The following is a 26,864-nucleotide window of genomic DNA, read 5'->3' as shown; positions in this document are numbered from 1 at the left end:
GGCATGTGGAGGCACTGACATTAGTGGTGAGGTTGAATGAGTAGCAGTGCTTTGTTTTGCTTGGTGGCTACAGTGAACCTCAGCAATAACAGCCCCACCCTGCTCAGCACGTTGGCGTTCTGCTTTCAGACTTAGATTTCATTCATGGGACTGCTCCGTTTGTGTGTCTGTATTCCATCTGCAGCATGGGAGGATGCTGCAGCACAATGCATCTTCTGTGTTAGCACTTCGGTCATTTCAGAGCACTGTGCCCCAGATGAATCAAAAAATGAAGCATTAAAAGAATGTGATGTGGCACAAAATGCATTGCTTTTTGTTGTTGGACTGGGTCGGTTCCCTCGTTCTCTGTATCTCAGACTGTTTCTGAAATATCTGTGCAGCAGTTTCTGGAGTGCAGAGGACAGCAGACAGGCATGTTAGATATTGGTTAGTGTAGCAGAAATGCTGAGCTGTGGCTTGAAGCAGTGATGGAGCACCTGGTGGGAAGGCAGGGCCAGCCCAGGGGAGCTCAGGTGCAAGCAATGCACCTGAGTGACAGGAAGGGGTGGAGCCAGGATCCATCCCTTCCCAGACCTCATTTAAGGGTTGGCAGTGGAAACAGGGGGATCTTGCTGGAGATCCCTGCGTACCCGAGGCCTTCCAAGGGTAAGTAGATTATGTTTTTTCTGTGTCTGTTGCATTTGAGCTTATCTTCACTTGCTGCAGCCTGGAACTTTGCTACTTTGCTACTTTGCTACTACGCTATAATTACTGTGCTTTCCATCGCATTACAGTTAGACAAAGCAGCTGGCTGTAGTGAGTAACTGCTGATAGCAGTCAGCCGAAGTGGGGCTTCTGGAGTGCCATAAGGACACCAGGTACAAGAGTAGAACAGGAAGGGCTCCACTTGGTTGCAGAAGAGGTTTGTGTGCTGAACGGTCATTGTTTGCAGATACGTCGTAGACAGAATTGCCCCTTGCAGGTATGTTTGTCAACAGGGATCAGCAAGCTGCAGCAGAGCCTGGGTGAAGCCATGAGCACTGCTCTTGCAGTGCGATATGGGCTCCAGGCTCATTGTTTTGTTGTAATTGTTATGAGTCAGTAAGCTATTTCAAGCCTTGCCTGCATGAGAAGAACCCATGCGAGAATAGATGGAAAGAACAGCACAAGCATTACTGTAGATAAGATTGTACTACTGCAGTGTTTAGCAAGAAAAATTTTCCATTTACTTACTTTCCAGTTCATTAGGGGAGTTGCAAAAATGAGGGATGTAGAACAAAGTGTTTAAAAGGTGAGGAGGCGGCTGCAGATGGGGACTGCGGGGCTCCTCCTGCCCAGCACTGCAGCTGCAGGGTCTGCACACAAGCATTGGCCTCTAGGGGCTGCCAGGGGCCCACAGTGGCTTTGGCAAGTAAGGAGGTGGGATGCAGCTCTCCTGTAGGCTGTCTGTCTGTCTTTCCCTCTTGCTAGTGCCTGCAGCAGGCCCATGGCTTTGCCTTGCCCGGGTGCTCTGGCCAGGCAGCTCCAGCTGCAGGACAGGGCAGGATGGGCAATGCTGGGAGCTGCGGCAGTTCAGTGGCAGCAAATCATACAAAAGCAGTTCTTGGGTGCAAGGGAGATACCTGCAGGCTGATACAGGAGGGTGTGCGTCTGTAACACTTCTCTTCTTCCTTACAGGGAAGGAGGTGGAAGTGCTCCTGGCTGCAGGGAAGCATGCCAAAGTTGATGGCGTGGTCAGGTGCAGCAGTGACAGAGCTTAGCAGGTAAGTTTGTGTCTTTAGGTAGGTGTGTATGAACAGAGAGAAAGGGATAGAGGTTTAAAGCAGGATTCTTCGCCTGCACCTGGATCTTTTTTTTGTTTGTAACAGGTAAAACTTTGAGTGGTTGAACTATAGGAGAATGTGTGTGTTGCCCTATCCTTGTTTACAGTGGAAGCACTAAGTAATGTCAGGCAGAAAACAGCAAGCCTGTTTGTAGAAAACGTTATCTGATGCAAACTAACATCAGTGGAAATCTTGGAAGGGTTTCAGTGGGCCCAGAGCATTAAGTCTTCACAGAGGGAAAGTACATTAGATTTTGAAGGACTCTCTGCCCGATTTTTCTCGTGGTCTTTTCCCCTGGTCAGTAAATGGTTACTCTTGTGGATTGAGTTTCTGCTAAAGCAAGTACATCATTTTACTTCTCAATATTTCAGATTAGCATAGTGTTGGAAAATGGGCTGAGCAAAAGGTATTGCAACAAAGCGTTTTTGCCATGTAAAAACTGCATGGGAACTCCTATCTGATGCATTCTTAACAGAGGGAGCCCTCTGCAGGGTTTATTGCAGCAGGGACAGAGGGTAATTAGTGGTGACTCAGTGTAGAAAAACCACAGCACTGCTGTCACGAGACCTTCGTTCTCCTCTGCCTGAAGTGAATGCTAATTGTTGTAGTGCCACTTGGTGGTGGAACTGGGAACAAGGTAAACATAAATTTCTTCTTTACCTATCAGCAGTTACCGAAATGAGGAGCTGAAGTCCTGCTGAGCTGGGGCACTGCTGTGCAGGTGGCCAGGCCTGGGGGGTGGGGGGGCGGGCAGGCACTGAGCTGACAGTGGGCAAGGAGTGCTCTGCAGGCACTGCGACCTCCACGGTGATTCTGCCCTCAGAGCTCTTGAGAGTGAGGCAAATTTCTAGACTTTTGTGCATGAGCCTTTATCATGGAATCACAGAACCATCTGGGTTGGAAAAGACCCTTAGGATCATCACAACCAACCATCCGCTACCACCAAGGCCTTCCCTGAGATGGATGCCAGCAGACTGTCCATTAAACTGCCTTGTGCCCCTCATTTCTTTCAGACAGAAGTGCTGTGGCCCCATCAGTGAGCTGTGCTGTCACACACTGCAGCAGGTGGTAGCGAGGCCACTGAGCTGTTTCAGAAGGCTCCTGGAACAGTGAAAGGAAGAATTGCTTGCCAGTTAAATTTGACAGGTTTTTTCAGCTTGCACAGGCTGACAGCACAAGCAGTGGCTAGGGCTGGTGAGGATGCATGTGATAGGGAAAATTCAAGTGTGGTAAAGAACAGCAATCAGTATTTGAATTATTCAGCTGTTTAAAAGTAGTTCCTCATCCATGGCCAGTACCGGTGGTGTAAGTGCAGTAAACACAAGCTAAACTAAGTGGAATCAGTTTTCTCCATTTATTTTTATAAATGAAAATTGTTTATAACAGCACTTCCAGGTGCCCCAGTCCATTGCTGTAATGCATGATAAAGGTGATTTCACCACACCTCCCTTGCTGCACATTTCCCAGCTGCCTTACTGAATTCCTTACCCAAAGGCAATTAAAGCTAACACATATAAGCTGTTGCTCCCAAATGTGGTGCTTCGAACAGAGGAGTTCCTTTTTGTAGCAAATACAGGTTTATATGGGCACGATGGAAAGAGCATCCCATGAGTTTCTCCGAGTGATAAGCTGCAGTGAGTCCAGCTGTGCTGGTCACCTGGGCAGGGACAGCACGGAGGCTCCTATTTGCTGGCGAAGCTGAGTGGAAACAATGCAGGGAGGTATCCCTTGGCTGAGAGCGTGGCAACTGCCGTGGCTTTTGGTTTTGGTCTGCAGTTCCATCCAGTTTATTGTTTAAAACCTGTTCTGTGGAGCCACGTTGTTTAAAAATACTTCTAGGATACAGGATGTTGAGGAGGAAAAGTAAGACCTGTGCTGGTTTCTCATGTTGAAATGGTTTTAAAGAGCCAGTAAAAACACGTTAGTTCTTTGCTGACTTGTCCTTTGCACTCTACAAAAGGTTCAGAAGCACATTCAGGCTTTGGATTTCTTCGGACAAAATCTTCGGATTTTGTCTGCCTGCTAGTATGAGCAGCTGAGAACATCCACCACTAAGCTGCAAACCGTGAAACTCTTGCCTTCACCCCACCCGCAGCTAACAGGAGGCTGTTTGGTTTGATTAGCCGCTGTGAGAGGTGGGAGAAGGGCACATAGGCAGCTTAGGAGCTGTGCTTTGCAACCTCAGAGAAATCGTTGCCCTGTTCTAAGGGAAGCAGGTGATCCTGAAATGCTTATTCTTCAATACAATTAACACAATAAGCTTATAAGCTTTATTTCTCAGAAAATTGCAGAGCAAAAATCACGTTTAGAGGCCTTTGTTTTAAGGCCTTTTCCTCCCCTTCAACTTCTAGTAAGGAACCAATTTCTGAATACTGGCCTTGCAGTGACCAGCAAAAGGGGACAGGGATGAGGGAGGGTAGCAGCAGGCTGAACAGTGCTGGATCTTGGGGTAGCTAAGCTGTGAGCTTGAAGCGTTGAGCTGTTGCTAGGGAAAAGCTGACCATCTCACTGCTGATCAAACCACCTAGTAAAAATCAGTTATGTACTTCATAAAAGCCTAAATCTTGGCTGACATATCTATTAAACTCTGATCCTCTCAGTTAATTGTTACTGACTTTATCCCAAATTAATCAACCATACACCAAATGCCCAGATGCATGCTTGCTTGCTTTATTCCTTTCTCGTGGCAATACTCTGCCTTGGTGCTTTGTTTCCCATTCAATTGAAATCTGTCTTTGAGAACAATTATCGTGTGGGTGGATCTTCATTACGTTCTCTTCTTCTGAAGGTGTTCGCATCTTGTTTTGGGTAGATTCAGGATGTGGGTAAGAAAAGTTTGACACATTGCCCTGTTTTCTTGCTAATCTATTGCAAGAAATCTGGATCATCTCTTTTTATCTTTTCTCCTGTTAAGTGATAGATGACAGGAAGCCAGCAGGTACAGATACTTGGCAGTCAAATTGCCAAAGAGAAGTGGCATAATTCGAGCCTTCCTTGATTGCTGATCTGGAACTAAGTGCCCACGATAATCATCAAAAGGCAGCAATTCCCAGCCATAAGGATTGAGGCTGTTCAAAGTGATCATTTAATTTTATTGCTTGCCAGAGGCTATGGAAAAATCTAGAGAGGCTGCTTCCCCATATCAGTCTCACAGGAGTATCAAATATTGGGCTGATCCCGCTGCTGGAATGTCTCATCAGCTTGGTCCACCACAGCAGGTGGATAGGCCAGCACTGAAGAATGCGGAGGGAGCAAAAGCATGCACTGGAGGAAAAGCAGGAGGCTGTTAGTTGTAGGTAGTAATGACTGAACTTTGTGTGGTTACAAATTAATGCTTTGTCTTTAGAAATAGAAGAATTTCCCAACAGTTTTATGGTGTAGATGTGCCTGATTGTATCTTGGTGCTGCAGCTAAGCAGGCAGAAGAGCACAGAATTCAGGGAGAGCCCATGCTCAGACCCTACCCAGAGGTGTGCCCAGTTCTTACCTCTGGCAAATTTGCACAAACACATCAGGAGCTGAAAAATCCTCAGACCTCAAGTTTTTCCAAGCCCTGGATCCCAAGGGTTGTTTGTGCAATTAATTGTTCCTGGCAGATTGCTACATCATATGCCAGGCAAACCTCCACTCAGTATAAATGCGGAGTTTCACTCAAGACAATGTTACAGAAGGTATTCATATTACAAGTGAGATTTCATTGCTGTGACTGACTTCCTCAAATACCCGTATCATCGTAACGCAAAAAAACCCTACAATCTTACACAATGTGTGTAACTTTCTAAACCAGATCCCAGTCAGATGCTACCATAGTGCTTAGAATTTAGGTATTTTAAATAGTTTCATTTTGCTGGTAATTTAATCTCCTTTTGTGCTTCTGTAGTACTCCCTTGTAGCTGACATCCAGGGATCCAAAGCTCGTGTTCTCGCACAAGTCCCACGGCAGAGCTGCATTTCAGGGAAGCAGGTTCTAGGCACACGAGTAACAGTGCCTGACACAGTTCTGTTGAGCTGTCTCGGAATGACCAAGCTGGAGCAAAGGGAAACATTGCTTCCCTTTGCATGCAAGGGAATGTTTGTTTATACTGCACTCTTTGATCAGATTTTAAGAAACAGATCAGTAGCTTAATTCCAAATAAGGAATGAGAGTTGTGCCAGACAAAGTTAATTCTTACTCCCGAGCTATTGTTTTAAGTGATGATCATAAACAACCTTCTGTTTTGACATTTTTTGGGCAATATTACAAAGCCAGAATATCCAAAATCAGAATTTTCCTTGAAGTTTCAGAACATCTGAAACCTTTATATATAATCAAGTAAATAAATTCATTCCATTCAGATTGAAAGATATAACTTTCATTCCAAGGTCGTATTTCTAAGTATGTTTTTTCAGAAGGTTATATGTGCAAATGGCTTTGGCACCAGTATTAGGTGAAGTGCAAGATGTTGCACTTGGGTCAAGGCAGTCCCAGCTATGAGTACAGACTGGGAGAAGAACTCTTTGAGAGCAGCCTTGCAGAGAAGGACTTGGTGGTCCTGATGGAAGGGAAACTGGGTGTGAGCCAGCCCTGTACTCTTGCAGCTCAGAAGTCTACATCAATGGGGGGCAGCAGAGAGAGGGAGGGGATTGTCCCCATCTGCTCTGCCTTTGTTGGGCCTCATCTGGAGTACTGCATCCGGGCCTGGGTCCCCCAGCACAGGTAGGATGCGGGTTGGAGGTGTTGGAGCAGGTGCGGAGCAAGGCCATGAAGGTGATCAGAGGGCTGGAACACCTCTCCTGTCAAGAAAGGCTGAGGGAGCTGGGCTTGTTCTGCATGGGAGAGAGAAGGCTGCAGGGAGACCTCATCGCTGCCTTCCAGTACTCGAAGGCAGGCAGGAGGGGACCGACTTTTTACACAGTCTGATAGTGACAGGACATGGGGAGTGGCTTTACACTACAGGAGGGGAAGTTAGGTTAGATGTTAGGAAGAAATGTTTTACTCGGAGGGCGGTGAGGCACTGGCACAGCTGCCCAGAGAGCTGTGGGTGCCCCATCCCTGGAGGCATTGAGGGCCAGGTTGGATGGGGCCTTGGGTGCTGATCTAGTGGTTGGCAGCCTGCCCATGGCAGGGCTTGGAACTAGATGACCTTTGAGGTCCCCTCCAGTCTAAGCCATCCTGTGATTGTTTTCACAAATCCCCATAAAAAAAAAAAGGTGGTAACAGATAGAAACTCAGGGCAGAATGCAAAATGGACAGAAGCAAGCCTCTACCAGAACGGGGCTGAACCTCCCTCTGTTGTCCCACCAGTGGAATGATCCCATCCCTGTGAGATCAGAGTTCTCATAGTCCATATGGTGTTCAACTGAGATACTTAGAGTTACTCATTTACAGAGGGGAGGTACAGTGGAAGGCAGGAGGCAGAAATCGGTGCAGAGGCCTGGGGTTCTGTATAGAGAAATGGCAAGTCACAGAGTTCAACTGCTGGAAGTCCAATCGGCAGAGCAGGGAGAAGGAAGAGAAATCGTACAGCAGGCCTCTGTCCTCTGTACCTCTTATAAGGTTAATTTCTAGACATCGGTTGAGAATGGTCCACATTCAGGAGAAGGCTCATTAATCTGGATGAACTGGAACTGGCCTGTAATCTCATCACAAGCCTTGGATCTCTGCCAGTGCAGCTGTTTGAAGGCTTTTTAAAAACAAAACAAAACATTTGGAATGGCAAAATGAGCAAAGCCATTTGGATCGGCCATATTCAGAGAAGTTTTTAGGATTTGTACTGTGGCTGTGCCACCTTTGGCAATACGAGAATGAGAACCAAAGCTATCTGAAATGGAAACAGAATTCTGTTTCTGAATCGCATCATAGTTTAACATCGGTAAACTCCAGGCCAGTACCATAAAGCTTTTCTGGAGTTTAGGGAACGGGAAAATGGGGAATGGAAAAGAGTTAATTCCTAGCTTTCAAATTCTTATTAGGAAGTAATAGCTGTTGCTAATTATGAAATGAGTTCATATCACTCTATGGAGAAGAATTTTCAAAGCTTGTTGAAGTTCTCCAAGTAATGCAGGGAGAATTCTGTTTTGCACCTGCTCCTTTCTTGCAGGCAGTCTCTCCTTGTCCAAGCAGGATTCCCCATGCTCCTCTGTTTGGCTGTATTGCCAGTTTTGCCTTCTGATCCATATGGGTAGTCCATTCTTCTGCCTGTGTCTCTCTCGCAGTGTTTCTCTACAGAAGCCTCTTCCTGCGTCGCATATCCTCCAGGTCTGACTCATCCTTTGCCCCTGGCCGGAGATGGTAAGAGAAACTGATGGAATAATCCTGGCTTCCTTTTTTGTACTCTGCACCTGACTGTGACCGTTCTGTTTACACACCATTGCAAACTCTTGATACTTTCAGCTAAAATCCTGTGAGACTTGGAACAGTGACCCACAAGCCAGGTAACAGGTGCAAGAAATGCCACTGAGTTCAGAAGCTTTGCAGGGAGGATTAGTGCCTTAGTTTATGTGCTGATAGCTCAGCCCTGCCTGTGCGCTTTGCCCGAGGCAGAAGATGGAGTTGGCTCCTCTATCCCAGCGGGGGAGAGCAGGAGCTTGGAGTGGGCCTGGCACAGCCCTGGGCCTCCTGACCCCAGGTGTGCTCCAGTGGGGGAATGCTGAGAGCAGGGCATGGCCAAACACAGCACTCCATGCCTGGCCTGTTCTGTTCAGTATAGGAGGAACCCCAGTCAGACTGGTTACTTTGCTTTATCTCACCTGTGATTACTGCTGAGCTAGTTGTTGGCATGGTAGGAGGATAAAGAGGGCAGAAGCCTGGGTTTGACTGAAATTTGAAGTAGAAATGCCATCACAAACTTGGTCTTTCAAAAACCCCATGCAATTTTACACTAGTTCTTAATAGAAAAAGTGACTTGATGTTAGAATCAGTATATTGTACTGATACCATATGTAAGTTGTGGCTTTAAAAATGCACTGCTGTTCTGGAGTCCTAAGAACAGAGAAGCTGTCTTTGATTGCCATGCTCTGTCATCTCAATGGCAGAGATTGCTGCTGACAGGAGATGGCAGTGCTAAGGACAAGGGCTGAGCAAGCAGGGGCTGAGAAGGGAAGGGAGAGGAGAGAGCCAGAGGGTTGTTTTGTAGGTGTGTTCTGAAGCAACAAATGCACTACCTAAGGTCCTGAGGTGCAGTGTGCAGACAGTTTTAAGCCCTGTTGTAGCCTTTACATGTCCTCAGAGAGTCCCTGATCTTGCAGTCATTTATTTGCCCAAACGCTTCTGTGCCTGGCCCTAAAATGGAACATCATAGCCAGCACCAGCAGGGTAATGAATTGGAACTTCTGGTAACGTTGATACCAACCTTCTTTATTCTCCACATGGCCTCTTACAAGAGTTCTGTCCCACGGGAGCTGGCTGTGGCTTCACAGCTGTCAAAGTTGCAGTCACAACATGAAATCAATGCTGTAGCTACAACTGCAGGAATTCCAGAGATTGCTGCTCTGGGTTGCCTGCAGTGTAAATCAGGGTGAGCCCTCGGAAACCGGTGCTAATTCTAATCTCTGCCTGCTTCATCTCAAAATTAGTGCTTGCTTCTCATTAAAGAGTATGTGTTTTACCCTAAATTTATCCAAAAGGCCACCTAACTGGGTGAACTGCATAGCTTCACGCTTGCCAACCAGCATTTAATTCCAGGGTTAACTTGTACATTATTTGACAGGAGGAAGTGCTGCTTTCCGATGGGCATTGGAGCACATGGATCCTAAGCACATGCGGTAAGACACGTTGTTACCTAGGGATTTAGCCCTGGCATTCATTGTCTTAATTCTCAAGTCTGGTCTGCTGGGCGCATGCGTGGGAGTCCTGCTTTTTGTTCCCTACCTGGAAGGTAAGCATCTGAGGAGGGACGTGGCTCATTGGGCATGGTGCGGGTGGGCTCATGGTTGGATTGATGATCCTAGGGATCTTTTCCAACCTTAACGATTCTCCAAGTCTATGATATTTGCAGCATGAGGCAGAGCCCGCATCCTGGCTGCCTGTGCAGCTGTTCCAGCCACGTGCCCCTGTCTGGAGGGGGCTGCAACAAACTCTGCTCCTGTCTTAGCACACTCATAAATATTTCTGAGGGTTGAAAACAAGATAAACAGCTCTGTCTAGTGGCAATTTCAATAACTACATCAAAAGGACATTACTTGAGAATTCAGCCCGTATGTGTTGAATCAAGTGAGTTTATAAATATCTGGTTGGCTTGCTTTTCCACATGGCAAATGCGCCAAGTCCTGCAGAGACCCTGGTTAGACACACGAGGCCGTTCTGCCATTAGTTTTCTCCCAGTTCTCCTCAGAGACTGCCCCCCGACCCAACGCACAGCCTCGACGCCAGCTATATCTCACACGCTGTGCTTCGCCTCTTCATTGCAGCAGTGTGAAGGCCCCACATCCAGGCTCACCATGTGGGCTGCGGGCTGTGCAGTGCTGCGCTGCTCCCCGAGGCAGCTTCCAATAGCTGAGCCTGGGTTCCGGCCTGCGCAGCTCATGGCCCACGCAAGCCCCGCTGCAGGCCTGCCCTGCGGGCCCACTGAGCCACCCCTGGTGCTGGGCAGAGCCTCACCAGGCGGGGATGACTGTAGGGTGGGCAGCCCAGCGGGACGGGGCTGTTTTTTGTCACTTGAAAGTGGGTTTAGTGGGACCCAGCAGTGATGGCGGTGTCTGGGCTGGGCTGCTATTTACAGCCTCAGGGCATGTGGAAGAGGAGCCAAGGGCAGGGCAGGGCTGTGCCGCCTGAGGGGAGACTGAGGCTGGGAGGAGGTAGCCAAAGGTCGCACGGGATCGCAGCTGGAGGCTGTTATCTGCGGGCAGTGCGTTGTGCAGTGAGCAGTACGGGTGTGTGTCCTTCGTGACGCCCATCAGCCGGCACACTGTGATCTGAGGGGAATTCTGAAGCAATGGAAAGGTTCCAAATCGCTTCCCATCTCCAAAATACCACTAAAAGGTGTCACTCATACGGTGTTATAAAAATGTTATTCAAAGAATTTCAGTTAGCCTTGTGGTTTTAGTGCTGTTTGAAGTGGGAACAGATCAGCTCATCACCCCTCTGCTGACAGTACTGTACTCCGAAGGGATGCTTGCTAAGTTCCTGGTAGGGTTGTGGGGCAGCCAAGAATCCTACCTGCTGGGTAGGGACACATTTCTGCTTGAGAGCTGGTGCAGGAGGGCCTCCACAGAGACCTTCGGAGTGCCAGAGAACTGAGATCAGAGGTCTGTCTGCAGGCAGCCAGGAGATCCCAGGGTTCTGTATGCGAGCACAAGTAGCTCCATACCTTGGGGTCCAGTTAAAGAAATGTTTGAGCTGACTGGGACTAGGGCATTTGCCAGCCCCTGATCTGCACCTCGAGTGGAGCACATTGCACAGATGCTCTGCTCTCGGTCCTTAGGAATTACCAGGTGCTGTCTTTGGTCTGTGGAGTTCTCGCAGCCTGACACCCACAACTTGGTCTTGCTTTTCTTGCTCTGTCACACTCACTTGTGTGCTCACCAAGATAAGAGATTCCTGAAACCCAGAGGCAGCCCACAGCCCCTCCTCACACCCACCTCTCAGCGCTGACTGCTATCTGGTCGGTTCTTGGCGAACATTTCAAAGCACGCTTCTTTTTTTTCTTACTGTGTTGATAGTAATAAACAAACTACAACAAACACAAGAAACAGCCTTTTTATCCAAAGGGCAAGTTAGAGTGAAGGAAGAAGTTGGTGAAAATGTTGGAATTGTAATTCATTTGCGTACCTCTGTTCTGTATGTTCATACACATCTGTGTATAGTACTGCCTAGATCTGAGACTTGAGCTGCTTGTACTAATTATGGTAAATGAAAATACGCAAGCACGAATAATAGAGAAAGTTAAAGACTCAGTATGTTGTCGTTGTCTAAGGATGTCAGCGCACAAAGGCTCCAAGGTCAGTGCCCAGAGGTGGAGGTGACCGCGTTGGAGGCTGCTCGAGATCGCAGGCAAAGTGCACACCCCACAGGCAGAGCAGCAGTGTGTCCTCTGCAGCCGGAGGTTAGCGCTAGGGAGCTGATGCTTTGTAGATTGCAAAACAAATGGCACGCGGCTTCTATTTGTAAAGCTCTCTAGAAACAAGAATTCTGTTTTTTCTGGGCAGGCAGGCTTTAATTCTTAATCTCATGGCAAGCAGATAGAGACAGATAGAAACTGTGGGTAGCTGAGAGTCGTGTACAGCAGAGCTTTAATGCGAAGACTGAACTTGCAAGTTTGAAAACTCCGATGGAGCCAACAGAGTTTTATAAAAGGAATGCATCTTGTTAAATCTGTCTCCTCCCTTGCAACACCTCCAGTCGGCAGTAACATCGCCTGCAGCCTTGACTCACTTTTTGCATAAGCAAAGGCTGAAGATAAGGAGAGAGAAACAGTAATAGAAACCTGCAGTCTGCAGATTGCCCTGCCTAGAAAGAATTCAGGACTTCGATTCGGCTGCTGTCTCTGCACTGTTGCCTTATCTGAGTTCTGTGTGAGTGCTTCTCACTGGGCTCCATCACTTCACGTTGTTTGCCTTTCTCTCAGCTTGAATCTGGTGAATTAGGTTTTTCAGTTATTTTTGTCCAGCGTTTTTTAAGCTGCAAGTCCTGGGTCACATCTCCCTTCTCTCGATCTCCTCTTGTGCTGAGTTTTCTATCTTAGATGTCTTTTGTAGGATCTGACTCATTTCAGTCTCTTTGTGTTCTCTCTTGGCATCTCCCATTGTGCTAATTCCTCGCAATCCCCGTGTCATCTCCATGCACTGTGTTTCTCGGCTGCCTGCCCATTCTCAGGCTTCAAGATTTCTAGGATCTGCTCTCTTGAGATTTTTTGCCTTCTTTATCTCCTATTTTATTGCTTCAAACCATTTCTCCTTTAGCCCTGGGTTGAACTCTGTAGGCACAAGGAAAATCAGGAGTTCTGCATTGTGGCTTGGAGCACACTGAGTTCGGAAGGGTGGCACAGAGCCTTGATGGTGTGCTCCCGGAGGCCTTACTCACAGCAGAAGGGTCTCTCAGCTGCCACTGGAGAGCAAGGTCTGTAGATGACCCAAAATACAAAGTTTTAATGTGCTCCTAAGAGCAACCAACGCCATAACTTCCATTTGTTAACAGAGTCAGGGAAGGTGGGAGAGAAGGGGAAGATTTACTCTGGTAGTTTTATGCTGTTCTTCCAATTTGCTCTGAAGGGTGTTTCCCACAAACACACATGTAAAATTGAGTAAGAAGAGCTAGGTAATTTGCAGGGGAGAAAAAATAATGCGATTGTTTTTTCTTTGCCAACATTTTAAGTACTGTAAACTTGAAACAAGTATGCCAGTTAAAATGTTCCCATCTGGCTCCTTTATTATCTTTAAATGTAGCTGCACGTTAGCCAGCATATTTATATGCAAATCTTTCTGCTTTTGGTGTTTTTTTTTTGCATAACAATTTTATCATATCACAATGTATGACTGATCATGTAAGTCATATACTATTACTTTTACTCGATTAGGTATCTCTAAACCCTTCTGTAGTAATGTTACCCTCATCATGTTTCCTCGGTGAGGATGTCTGTGTGCATGCTCATACATACCTGTAACGAGCACGTGTGTTTATATATGCAGAAACACAAACTGCATTCTGCATACGTGGGTCCTGTGTAGGCAGAAGTGGTTGTGGGCTGGCGCTGGTGTTGTGGAGCGGGCAGGAGCAGCCGGGTGGGCAGCAGGCCACACTGAGTCCCTCCCTCGCAAACGCGCTCTGTGTTTTGCACAGTTTGTTTATCTTTGCCTTAGGGCTCATATCAACTAGAACTGTAGTGATTAACTGTGCAGATTACTCTGTTACAGATTCTCAAATTCTCCCTTTATTACTTTATTTATAGCATTTTTTAACTTACTTTTATGAATTAGAATTGAAAGCTCTGGGACTGCTATTTAATTACGTTGTGTTTCTTATTACTGCCAGACATGTTCACCACAGCTGGGAGCACTGCAATGAGTACCGAAGGAATTATGCCCTAAGTGGAGTCTGAAACATAAATACCAGAGTGCTGTTCTTCAAAGGTTCGTGTGAACTGTCCGCAGTAGATTTGCTCCTTCAGTTCTGCAATTGAAGATGTCCTGAGCTGGCAGTACTGTCACTTAACAGGGCGTACGCTTCTAGCACTCTCCTAAGGTTGGCTGCTCTTCACAACAGTCTAGTGAAGAGAGCAAGCCAGAATGTCTTAGATCCACGGACTGAATGTGGCTGAAGGACAAATCTGAAGGAGCAGCTGATTTTGTGCTGGGGTCTACGAGTGTGCATTCTCCAAGAAGGGTCAGTGATAGGGCACCAGAACAAGCACTGAGTGGTTGATAATGGCCGTGGTGTGCACAGTGAGGATCAGGAAAGGGCCATTCCTGCACGTCTCCTCGGTGGTAGGAACGAGGACAGGGAATATCGGGCAGCAGTATGAGATGGAAGGCTGCAGTAGATAAGGGCAGCGTGCAGCAGTGGCAGAAAAAGCAGTGCCTGGAGCTCAGGGCCAGTTGGTGTGTTTGCAGATAACACGTGTGGCTTGTCGAGACTCTTTAAAACAATTTCTCCTACAGACTGATTTTTGCCAGTGATTTAATTGCTGGTTTGCAACTGCATGTGAATCACTGTTTAAACTGTTGTTTGTATTTATCTTCCTCAAATATCCAGCATTAATTCCAGCGTAATAGGATTGTCAAGCTACCATGTATATTATTCTGATCTGTAAATGAAAGTAACTATTAGTTAACGTCCAATAGAGTTCATCAGCTAGATGTCTTGGCTGCAACTCTGTTTTATGTGGGCAGAATTTAAATGGGATTGGGGTCAGCAGTAATTCAGCCTGATTAAGGATGTGGGGTTTAGTTATTGCTGAGCTGTATGCAGATTAGAAAAGAGTCAGGGAACTTGCATGGCTGTAAGTGAAAACAAAAATTGATCTATATCTCAATTTTTTAATCATCACGTTGGATGGGGATCGTGCTTCTTGAACTAGTGGACAAAGAAAAGCGGCAGATTTCTCTCAAGATTTTCTGTACCTTTGATCTTTTATTATCCCTTTCCAGTCAGTTGTGGAAAACAGGCTCACATGTTTCCTGTGCTGGGATGGATCCCTGTGCCTGCTGACCTCCGCTGCCTGCAGCCAGACGTGGTGGGAGGCAAATGGAAAAGGGTCACAAATTTCCTCTTGAATCATGAAATCAAAACAGAGGTCTTATTTCTTAAAACAATTAAGTCGTCTTCATTTTAGTTACATTTTTGTCATGTGAATACAGGATTTGGAACTGCCTGCTCTCCACTTGTTTTTCCATGTTGAAGACGTTCTAACTCTGGTGGTGCTTTGCTCCACATACATCCCTTTGCCCGTAAAAGCGCAGTGTCTGCTGAGCAGCTGCTTTATGTGGGAAACTGATCTCTGAGGCAGGACACTTGTGCATCTTGTCTTATCTTTATAGCACTGATTTGTATCAAATAAGTTCAAAGTCATTTAACAATCATAGTCAATCATACTTGTTTTCCTGTTGTTTAAAAAGACTTCTCTACCAATTTTGGCTTTTATTGAGAGAACACTCTTTTAATAGTCTTTATCACAGGTATGCAGTTAAGTCTGTCTCATGCAGGCCTTTCAGAATACAGTCTTTTCACTTCTCTTTGTCCAGAGAAAGCAAAGCAGGACAAAATGTGAAGCATGGGTAAGTGAATTGATGGTATACAGCCCAGTGGAAGAAGGAGGTTGTTTAAGATAAGGAAAAAAACTCCTGAACAAATCTCTGTCTTAACAGATTCGGAAGTTGCCTGCTTGCTCGCTTGTCAATGTGTGTCTATTGTAACTGCTAGCTCAGCTGCCTGTTTGGCTCTGTGAGGAGCTTTCCATACTGTAGTTTTCAAATACAGAACTAAAACCATGCTGAGCTTTTCTTCTGCCCTGACAAGAGCTTTTATGTATGTGCAGCGGCTGCCTTCCATTCGCTATCTTGTTCTTGAGTACTGCTCAAAGCTCTGGATGTGGTAGAAGCAGGCAGCCCCATGTCCTGGCAGCACCTCCGCTTAACCGGGAGCAGTGTTGCTGTGCCTCTGGGAGGAGTGGCCTGTGTTTTGGTTCATTGTTTGCTTGTCCTTCTCTTGCTTCAATGACAGAATATCTCTTTTCTTTGAGAGGGATAGGGAGAATGGAAAATAGTACCCTTCCTGATAAAGAGACCTCAGACTCTTTGTCATTGGCAAGTCAGTTGTGAATATGGGTTTCCCCAAACAAACATACCCTATATGGACGTGCTGACAGTCTGTTAAGCATCCTTGGCCTCAGCTGCTCTATCCTGTGGGTTTGGAAGCATGCAAGGCATGCGGAGTATCTTCTTGCAGGTACTGGCAATGATGGGTTGAGCATAATAACAGAAGAAATAATCACAGAGTCTCTTTTTTTTTTTAAGGTATATATGAGTGCGCATAGGCACATAACTGATGAAAAGAACTTGCTTCAACATTCACTTGCTAGGCAGTGTGCTTGGCATCGCTGCGTGCCTCTCTTTGCAGTCTCATGCAGAAAGCCAAGCTGCCCGGGCACAGAGCCAGCACTGCCTTCCAGCAGCGCTCCAGGGACTGCCCCGCGCTCAGGGTGCTCCGTGGGCCCCTGTCCCACAGGGCTCCTTTGCCTTCCCTGCAGTGTGTCCCTGCTCCCAGGGCCGTGGGGCTGTCATGCACCCCAGGCAGTGTCGCGCAGGGCTCCGTGACAGCCGCCCCTCGGCCCATGCTGGCCCTGTGCCTTCCTCGGCCTTGCTGACTGGAGCGGGAGGAGCCTTGCCTGAGCGGTGTCTGGGAAAGGCAGGCAGCTGTTCCAGAGCCAGTGCTCGCAGTGTAAAAACCTGATCTAATGGTTGTAGTGGATTGAGTCCATGTTTCTGTTGTGCTCTCCTTCTAGGAAAAAAAGCAGCAGAGTTTTACTAGAAGCAGAAAAGGTGATGGATGGGACTTGAGGTAGCTCGGTGACACTCGTTGATCTTTTGAAACAGATGTCGTTCAGCACAGGGAGCGGGGCAGCTGCCCGTGGTTACTCTGATTTTCTGAAGACCTGTGTAGTTAGCTGAAATGCGTTGGAGAAGAAAATAGTTGGTATTGGAGTGTATGGAAGCGAGGTCTTGTAGGGTTAAAATACATGAAACTGGAATGAAAAATTCTTGTTATAATTACTTTTTCCCTTTCCATATTAATTTCCTATTTATATAGTACTTCACGTAACAAATCCAGTTTTCTTAACTGAAGATTTGATTTCCTTCCTGTGTTTGAATTGTGCATATAATGATATAAAATGGGGAAGAACTGAGAAACCTTTTTTGGTCCTTCTTCACAAAAGTGTTTGATTCAAAATATAAACAGAAATATAATGCTGAATGTATTTGTATTTACAATACTTCCAGGTGCAGAGATGCCAAGAGTTTATTAAAGTAGGTATGGAACGCTGGAAAATATTTTCTTTCTGAAATCATAACCATGAATTAAGCCAAATGGATAATTACAAATCATAGTTAGACTATGAAGCCAAAAGGCAAAGAAAGGTTTCTAATCATCTTGTAATTTAAATACGTCTTTCATTCAAAGAAAGACTGAGAAAGGCTGTTTTTAGACTGAAATTTTGTGGAGCCTTGTGGTAATACAGTGTGCCTCTAATAAATCTGTCCTCTTGTGTTTCAGAGATTTCAGAGTGCTCGTCTGAGAAGCTTGCTGTTGCTGTGTTTCTCCCTGTACTGGAACCACTGGGGTTCTGTACTTCAGTTTTGGAAGGCCTGGAAGGGGTGCGTTTAGTCCAAGAGTATGAGCGTGGTTTTTATCATTGTGATTGCACTGTGCTGTTAGTGGTTTACTTAAAACAAAGACAGACACTCGCTGTGGTGCTGGCTGGCCAGCTGGAGCTATCTGGAGTATTTCAAGTATTTCTAGGTTTTCACTGACGAGGATAAGAACATCTGTAGCTGTCTGTCCTTAATGCTGCCTGCTTCTGGCTCAGCTCTTCCTCTTGGAATTCCCAGGGTATTTGGGAATGCTGGCGTTGAGGGCATGCAGTAATGGCTCATTGGCTACTTCCGACCCTGCGTCCTTGTAACATGAGGTACTGCAGTGAATGTGATCATTAATAGAAGTAAAGTTAAACATCAACGCAAAGAAAAGAGAATCAGGGTCCAGGAAGACTACATGTCTGTTTCATTACAGGATATGCATGTCTTCGTTCTACAGCAATTTCTCATCCATTTATTCGGTGCTCCAATATATTCAGAGGACCACTAGTTCTTCTAAGAAGTTGATTTTATTCCACTAAAAAAGCTGCAGTTAAGGCTGCCCTACGCTTTGCTGAAGATTGCAGTTGATTCACACCGTGCTGCTGCTCTGGATGGCTTAAGTTCGCTGTGGAAAGAACCGCGGAACTCCGCTCCGTGTCCCAGTCCTACGTGTGAGTGGTAGTTTTGTTGTATCCCCATTGGATACGCTTAAATCTGCTTAAACACGGCATATATCAGTTGAGCTGAAAAATGAATTCTGAATCAGTAAGCTCCTTTACGAGCATTTACAAGGGAATTGGGACAGGCTGAGCTGAATGGATCATAAAGGACTGCTGCGAGGGAGGTGTGGGTTGTGCTGTGGCTCAGGCTGTAATATAAGACCACATTCCTTTCCTGTGAGCTTTACTGTATGACTGCTGCCAAGTCACAAGAGTCCATAAAGGCACTCACAACCTGATAGACACTTAAATCCGTGGAGAGTATCTGGAGGGGGAACACGCTGCCTGATGGAAAGGAGCGTTCTCTCCATTCAGCGTGAGAGTCCCATCGCCTGCAAGCGTTTGTATTTGGTATTTAACATCCCTGAGCTAGGTCTTGAAAATAACTGCTCTTTCCAAAAAGCCCATATAACCCATAATGAGGTGATGAAGATAATTTATTTTGGATGTTTTCCTATTTAAAAAATTCAACACAATTATTATTACAGAGCAAGCAGATATCAAGCTTGGTAATCTGGCTTGTAACACTTGTTTTTCTGTCTTCTTTTGGAGAAGGAGTGTTCTCTGTATTTCATTCTAGCTTCTGGCTTTCATCACCAAAAGCACCGGAGCAGCCTGCACCGAAGCAGTGCCTGGGAGCACCACCACCTCTTGCAGCTGGGCTCCTTCTGTGGCAGCCTGCAGGGCCAGCGCGGGCGGCCCCGCTCAGCATTCCCTTTTCTTGTTTGTCCCGGCTGTTGAGGGAGAAGGAACACACAGAAGTAAGAACAGGAAGCAGTTTCTGGAATCACAGACAAATTGCTGCTTGCAGTTCCCTTTGTACGTTTTCCATGTAATGACAGAAACTTCAGTTTTTCTTCTCTTGCTTTCAGACTGCAGTTTCAGCAACTTCGTCTTTCCTCTCCTGGGAAGATTTGAATGAAGATGTAAATGATACATAAACTCATTGACACCGCACACGAGTCCAGAAGTGTATATTTAATAGCACTCCCTAAAGCCAGCTGAGAAGCAGCTGTGCTCCTACACGTTCTGCACAGCTCATCTTTGTCTCCATGGCCATCCAGCGAGTGTTGTGCTCACTTCCAGTTTAAGGTGCTTGTAAGGCCTTTGCAGAGGCAGGGGAGCACTCTGGGCAGGGCTGTTCCCAGCTTGGTGCAGCGCACGAGCTGGGAGCCACCTGTCTGCTCAGTGTTAGGTGCTCGGCGGCATGCGATCCTCGGCCTGCTGCAGGGACGGCCCCGCAACTCCGCAGCGCGTTTTTCCTGAGTAACTTGAAAAGTATTTAAACTCATTAGTAATGTGCATAAAACAGCTTGTTCTCCGCAGCAGCTCTGCTGGGCAAAGTTTCTGCTTTGGGTCCGGAATCGCTTCTCTGGAAGGATGTCTTTTTCAAGGTCGCAGTCACTTTTAGTTTGATTTCAGTATAAAATTAGTCTAATTTTGAAGCCAACTGAAAAGCAGTAGTAGTATTTTGTCTAAGGGGACTTGTGTCATAGATAAAAATTATCTCAGAAGGCCAAATGTACTGCTTAGGCTGAGTGCCTTAGCTGTTCTCCTTCAGACGGAGGCCTTTGGCAAAACGTCACTTTGTCTGTCCATATCTTTTCCCCCTCCTTTGAAATCCAGACTTTTTTCTCTTTTGGGATTCACTTCCTGGCTCAGGAAGTGTCTCTCTATCCTTCTCTTTTTTCTCGTTAGTCAGTTAAAAGTGTTGTATGAATTCTCACACGTCTCACTCTGCTTCTTAACACACTGTTTAAGCTGAAGGTCTTAATTTACTTTTGCAGTACTGCCTTCTACGTACCCCCTTCTCCTTTTTTTCTTCCTCACACCTGCACCTGTCAGTTCTTGAATTCCAGTTGCCAGAACCTTCATTTGCAGACCGTGCAGTAAATGTGCTTTGTAAACTGCGCTTGTGCAGTTCTTTGCAGTGCTGAGCCCTGTGCAAGCACGCGATTGTCTCACCGTGCTGGGGTTCAGGCATGCTCCTCTGCTGCAGGATGAAGCACTTTGGTGTGTTGCTGTAGGAGACCCGGTGCTGGCTCGGTGTTTGAAAGGAAACCCAGATCCTGTGCTATGGTGTTTCCTAATTTCATGCCCTCAGAATGGAGCTGTGCATGGACAGCTGGAGATCTGCTTTGTAGAGGAGATAAATTAAGCAAGAGTGAGAAATTAAGAAAGAGAGCTCTGGCATTGCCAGTTCTGTTTCCTATCGCATCAGTGATGCAGGAGATGTAGCAGAAGTGGGGCTGGATTATGTGCTTCCCTGACCAATCCTTAATGTAATGACTTCTGGGCCACTTCCAAAATTACCTAAATCAGATAGGATATAAAAAATCAAACATTCGAGAAGAAAAATGCAGTAATATGACAATACCAAGGAATCACAAATTTTTGTTTGGTATCCATTTTCTGACGCAGACTTCCTCTTCGTTTTGTAGAAGTCACTCTAAATACTTGAATTTTCTTTCTCTCTGATGAGAAACGATGCCGAGTGGTGGTAGGAATAACCAGCAGATGGAGGCAGAGTTGGACTATGAAAGATGTAGATGTAGTTCGCTGCCGTGTCAGGAGGCTTCCTCACTGGCCATGGGCATGTTGTTAATGTGTTTGGGATCTGGCGATGAAGTGGGAAGAGCTGCAGAGGGCAGTGACAGAGCTGGAGCTCACCAGGTGGTAAGATGAGGACTTCCAAGAGATGCTTGAGTTGTGTCTGTGATCCTTGTGCTTTTAGCGTAGAATTTCTGCATCTAAGTGCTGAGATGTGCTTTGGGGTTTTCGTAGAATGGCCTGGGTTGAAGAGGACCTCGAAGATCATTGAGTTTCAATCCCCCTGCTGAGTGCGGGGTCTCCAACCTCCAGGCCAGGCTGCCCAGAGCCACGTCCAGCCTGGCCTTGAACACTTCCAGGGACATTCAAGGGATCCAAGGGATCCACAACCTCCTTGGGCAACCTGTTCCAGTGCGTCACCACCCTCTGCATGAAAAACTTCCTTCTAATATCTAACCTAAACCTTCCCTGTCTCAGTTTAAAACCGTTCCCCCTTGTCACTATCCACCCATGTAAACAGTTGTTCCCCCTCCTCTTTATATGCTCCCTTCAAGTATTGGAAGGCCACAAGGAGGTCTCCCCGGAGCCTTCTCTTCTCCAAGCTATACAAGCCCAGTTTTGTGTACTTGTTTTACATATGCATCTGTATATACACATAAAAATGTGTATAGTTTATCAAAATTATTTTGTTAGAGCTATATGGATTCTTATGTATTACATATTTAATTTTATTTGCTGTTAATAGGAACTTATCTTAGTTAATATAAGGATGTTCTAGGGAAGCAAATGAGAATAATTTCAAAAGGGTTTACCAAAGAAGAAAGAAAATCAGTTCTGAAAATGATGGTGTAGTGGATGAGAGAATGGATGGATTTAACAAAAGCTTGATCTGGGATGTGGCCTTTCTTGTTTAAGTATCTTTCAAGAAGCAGAGGTGTAAAGGGACTTTGAAGTTCTGTACAGTAGGTTAGGAAATAAGCTACAGCCAAGGTGAAGGAGGAAAAAAGGGCTTAGATAGTATGATAGAAATTATTTCTTAGTGAGAAGATCGCTCAAATGATTGCTAGGAAGTAAGAACAGAAATCTGACTGAAAAGGAAGTAGCTGTAGAAAATTATGCCTGAGCTTAATGAAACTGTACTGCTGAATTTCAGCACGTATCAACAAACTGAATCCTGATGGTTAGGATGTATTTGAGTTAACTGGCAGGTTCAGAGTTGAATTGGGAATGCTCCTATCAGCTAGAAAATGAAAATGCCACTTTTTCAGCATGTTCAGGTAAGGAATGATCTTATGAATGCTGATATTGACCAAAAAGCAATAAACTCCTTACACGTTACTTGGAGAGCTCCTTGTGCATAGTACAACGCCATGGAGAAGAACTGGTGAAATGAGAGAGCGGCTTCTCGTGTAGCACCTCTGGGCATTCCATTGAACTCACGCTTAGTCAGGTCCCAAAATCGCGGCCTTCTTGAAGTCAGTAATAAAACTCCTGCAGCCTTTCATGGAGCCGGGACCTCACCCGTTATACGTGTGTTGATGCATAGTTTCCACTGAAGAAACTTCAGCCAAGAAGCTCAGTGAAGCGTGGAGTCTGAATGTGGAGTACAAATGGCAAACCTGAATTTAAGGAGGAAAGGCGTACTTCAGTGTCAGCTCGTTAGAGAAAAACAGATAGGAGCTTCCATGCCTCACTCTCCGCATCTCCTCATTTTCTGATTCTGTTGCTTTGGCATTTGTAAATTTCCAGCATTTTTCATGCAGTGAAGTGTGGTGTATCTGGGTTAATAGCTGTCTGTGTGCCTGAATCAGGTTCAGCATTTCTGACAGTCAGCCCAATTTAGGTAAGCCAGTAAGTAGGGCGTAGGTATTAAACCTGAGAGATGCAGGGCTCAAAACTTCAGCCTCCATGTAGGGCAGGTGTCCCTCTGCAGGACGGCAGCACGGAGCTGGGGTGGCCCTGGGCAGTCGTGCTGCATGGGCTGCAGTGGGAGCGGGGCCGCCTGGCAGGCACGGCAGGAGGGAGGGGTCTGCTCCTGGGGTCACCCATGCTGAACCGAGCCCCTGAGTTACTGCTGGTCATTAAGGAAGATGGTCAGAAATGTAGCGGTTCTCTAGATAGTTTTTCATTATTATTATTATTTTTTACAGGAACAGAATGTTCATTGTTCCTTTTTTTCTTCCTTTTTTTTTTAACAAGGAAAAAGCGTTAGCTCTTTGGAAACATGCCCACGGTAATGACTGTCTCTTCCCTGTCACTTATCCAGGTGTTCTCTGGGCAATGTGCAGGCAAAGGAGAAAAAGAAGAAAATAGCATCGTTCAGCTTCAGAGATGTGGTTGTGCAGGCTCCTAAGCTCTCTTTAGTTTCTAATAGCAACCACAAAATGTCTTCAGCTGTGGCAAGCGTTGCTTCAGTCCTATTGTTTGGCAGTATTTGAAGCACCTTATCTTCCTGCTAGACTCTTTAAATAGCAACATCTTATGAACTGCTTGTCATCAGTTAAGAGTTTGTGTCTGCATTTTTCAGAGACTGTTCTCCTATGGAAGGGGCATTGTTAGCAGTAATGAGATGAAATTCACTTTCAGACATGTAAATGGAATCTTAAAACTGGAAAAATACTGTATAGAAATAAGTTGAGTGGACTCAATTTTTGGTTTCACAGTTCTCTCTTCAAATTCTGATTCATTGCACATTATCTGAACAAAGCTTAGAAGCAGCTGTGAATTTTGGGAAGTTTGATAACCTCCTGTAGAAATAACCTCCCTGAGCAGCACACAGGCCTCGTCACTCAGGGCCTCATTATCTCCATTGTAGTCTATGCAAGCTTTCCTGGTGAAAGTATTGTAGATACAAAACTTGCTGGAAAGTAAAAAGTAACAAGAAAGAAGGCCAGATAATTATATCAAGGTAAGGCATGGTTCTCGCATCTAAATTTAACTGCCCCCCCCCCAACTCGATCAGGATACTGGAATCTCAGGTACTTCCTGCTGGAAGATTCCCAGGCACTGCAGTGAATGGTGGGCACCAGGCAGCTGCTGGAGATGGTCTCTGGATCCACTTCTGATGCAGTGAACAAATGCTGTCCGCAAAGATTGCAGTTAATTCACTGAGTTAATTTTCATCTGAAGTGTTAGTGAACTTGGCTTATTTTATGCTCGTGTAGACGAGCAATATGCGTAACTATTGCAGGAGTCAAAGAGCTAGCACTGCCTCAGTTGTCACTCAAATTTCAGCAGTACTCATTCTTCCTTGCCCTTCTCCTGCTGCCCTGTTCCAAGCTGTGTGCCGCTTATCAGTGAAAGTAGGATCTTGCTTTAGCTGTGATACTGCGTACGATGAAAGCGTCAGTTAGCGCTGTGTCCCATTCACTTGAGCTGACGCTGTGTGTGAAGGACCCCAAAGGCACATTGATGGCGCTGAAGGAACTCAGTCTGTTGCTTTTAGACAGCGTGCACAACTGATGGTTACTGGGGGCTGCTTGGAGGCAGGGGATATGCAGGGAAGAAATTTGCAGTGTGACTTATTTTTTCATATGCAGTGGCTAAAAAAAACCCAGTCAGAATGCCATCAGTAACAGGTTCTTTATTCCTACCGTGCAATCTGTTTTTTCTCCGAAAGCTTTTTAATGAATGCTGCAAAGTACTAACCTTTGCTGATTATTGTAACAGCAAAAACAACTAAGAGGAAAGCGAGAAGAACCAAGGAGCATTCCTTTTGCTGATTGATTTATGGTTACAATTTAGTTGAACATTGTTCAGAATGAAATCTCTGTCTGTAGCTGTACTGAAAAGAGAGGGCAGGGAGGGGCAGGAGAGGAAGGCTGTGTCCCTTCCTGGGGGCTGCAAGTGCAGAAGCCTGTGCTGCTGGAGTGGCCTCTCCTGCGCAGTCGTCCTGCTTGTGAGCAAGAGGCACTGCTCCCTCGGTTGGGTTCACGTCCCTGCTAGAGCAGGGAGAACAACAGAAGTATCTCACCAGTGGCCGGGCTGCATCCAGTCCTTTGTGTTCGTGGTGTCCTCTGTCCCTGCTGTTGTTGTGAGGCAGTGAGAGCCCTATTCATTCACGTATGCTAATTATGATAGAGACTTGCACTAATCTTCTGAGAACAGTTGGCTCTTTTTCAACTAACTGTAAACAGGCTGCCCGAAGTCATGAGAAGAGTCTAAAAAGAATGTTATTGATACCGATATTTCCTAGCTGCCAGTTAACGTGGCAGCGTGCAGCTGAGTGCAGAGGACAGAGCAGCCCTGGAGCCGGGCGAGGTGGGGCTGTGTGTCCCTGAGCTGTGGGGCACGGCTGCGCTGGGGCCTGCATCTGCGGGACAGTACCCCCAGCAGCCTAACATCTCCTCATACCCCAGAAACAGCTGGGAGAGAGAACTGATAAAGGTGCCGTGTAACATGAAGAACGTGCTGAATGAGAAGCTAACCATCCACACGTGGTATTGGAAGAACATGGGGAGTAAGAACAACATGGCAGCAGCTTTGTGCACTGCTTTGTGGTTTGGTAGCACAGAACCGGTCCTGTAAAGGCTCCAACCGCTGTCAGACTTTTGGATGTAGATTTTAACTTCAAGCTTACAGGTACGTGTGCAGTACTGAGCACAGGGAAGGGCCAGGGCCCCTCTGCTCTGAGCACGTGCACGAGGCGTCCCAGCTCACTCCGTGGTGCGCTGAGATCTGTGGAGGAGGTGGTGATGCTCAAAAGCGCACTCCTGGTTTGAATGTGAGGAGGGATGAATAAGCTTTCATTTTCCTTGGTAGATTCTCGGGGAATAGCCACAGTCACCAACTGAGTGTATCTGTGTGTGTCCTGTCCTCACCTTCCAGGCAGCGGCTATGACAAGCAGTCTTCTGGTGGTTATTGGCACATTTGGTGGCACCCACATCCAGAAATGCTTTCTGGTTTGGTGCACATTCATCACACCAGCTGTTTTCCATACTGGCTAGGAGGTGGGGGATTGACCTAGCTTTCACTGGATGATCACAGCCATTAACGGGGCTGACTTGGTGGCCCCACGGACACGGTTGGGTGCTGCTCTCGCAGGTTTCGTCCCTCCGCGTGCAGTCTGTGCGGAGCCCTGCAGGTGAGCACGTTCAGCTTCGTTCACTCGAGTTTTCTGAGAAAAACACTATACTGATCTTACACTGAGACCTTACGTGGAAGGAGGTGTTAATAACTACATTTCAGTTTCCTTCTTTTAAATTATATAGTCAATTTTACTTTATTACAGCTTCCATTTTATTGCGAGAGCCTATTTCTTTAACACTGTGTATGAAGTCAGGCACTGAGGTGGCCCTTCAGGAGCAAAAATTGCCCTTGGGCTTGCATCATGTTTAATAAGTACGTGTAACAGAGTAATCTTGTAAAAGCCGATTACCTCAATTATTAACAATTAGGATTTATGAGTTAAGTGCTGCAACTGTGTCCTATTTCTTGGCAATTCCATATGGAAAGCTTAGAGATAATTTTAGAAATAATTCTGTGTGAATTTTCTTTAATTACTGCGTAAGGCTGGGAAACTCTACGTGACAAACGAGCATTTTTGAATAGGTATTGTGCGCTCCGGTTGCACGAAGGCAGTGCGCCAAGGTGAAGTTTTGTCTCAGCGGTGAGACACGGTTTCAGCGTGCTTTGCTTCATTTTGCTCTCACAAAGGTTCTGGTCTAACATACAGAGAAGCAGCCCCCGCTCCTGTCTGCGGCGCTGCTGGCCCCGGGGCTGTCCCTGCTGTGAGCGGCCCCGGCCGCGCCGCGCCGCTGGGTGCTCTGCGGCAGCCTGGCCGTAGGGCCGCAGCGCAGCGCTTCGGGTGCTGCTTCTTTGGGGCTGAATTCTGGAGAGAGCGACGCTGTGCCTTGCCGGCGGTGCAGGGAGGAGTGCTGTGCGTGACAGAGCCTCTGCCGCCCTGAGCTGCTCGCGGTTTCCTGGAGCTCGCTTAGATGTGAATGCCGAGGGCAGCGAAGGCAGCGCCGCGGGTCCGCGCCGAGCGTTCCTCGGTGCCGCGTCTCCTGGCACGGCGCCCCGGGCC

General features: G+C 46.5%; 1 long non-coding RNA gene across 1 annotated transcript; it reads left to right on the top strand.

The window, feature by feature from the left end:
- LOC110397485 lies at positions 597-26,523 on the top strand. The gene is made up of 5 exons (XR_002437801.1): positions 597-645; positions 1,657-1,742; positions 9,490-9,544; positions 13,749-13,846; positions 17,487-26,523. It is a non-coding gene; the product is annotated as an uncharacterized LOC110397485 (long non-coding RNA).

Source organism: Numida meleagris, chromosome 4, assembly GCF_002078875.1.
Source record: "Numida meleagris isolate 19003 breed g44 Domestic line chromosome 4, NumMel1.0, whole genome shotgun sequence".
Classification (NCBI taxonomy): Eukaryota; Metazoa; Chordata; class Aves; order Galliformes; family Numididae; genus Numida; species Numida meleagris.
This window is presented reverse-complemented; position numbering and strand designations above follow the sequence as displayed.